We start from the raw sequence: 290 nt of genomic DNA on the forward strand, positions 1-290 counted from the left end.
ATTTTTCTTTAGTGACAGCGAATGCCGAGGAGAATTTTACAAGTTCACAATATATATATATATTTACTTTTCTCGACTTTCAAGGTTTTATTGTTATTTTTTTTAACACATGTAAGTCCTGTTTGGGATAGAATTTAACAAATATTGAATTTGTCATGAATCATATCCGTCCCATGGTGGTCCTCTGACCAACTTTTTTTGTCCATGTATTCAATATTTTTGTCAGGATTTAATCTTACCAGTTATATTCTCAGAAGCCAAACTCTTGAGCAGGTAAGAGGAAGCAAGTA

Source organism: Penaeus monodon, chromosome 33 (genome assembly GCF_015228065.2).
Source record: "Penaeus monodon isolate SGIC_2016 chromosome 33, NSTDA_Pmon_1, whole genome shotgun sequence".
Lineage (NCBI taxonomy): Eukaryota > Metazoa > Arthropoda > Malacostraca > Decapoda > Penaeidae > Penaeus > Penaeus monodon.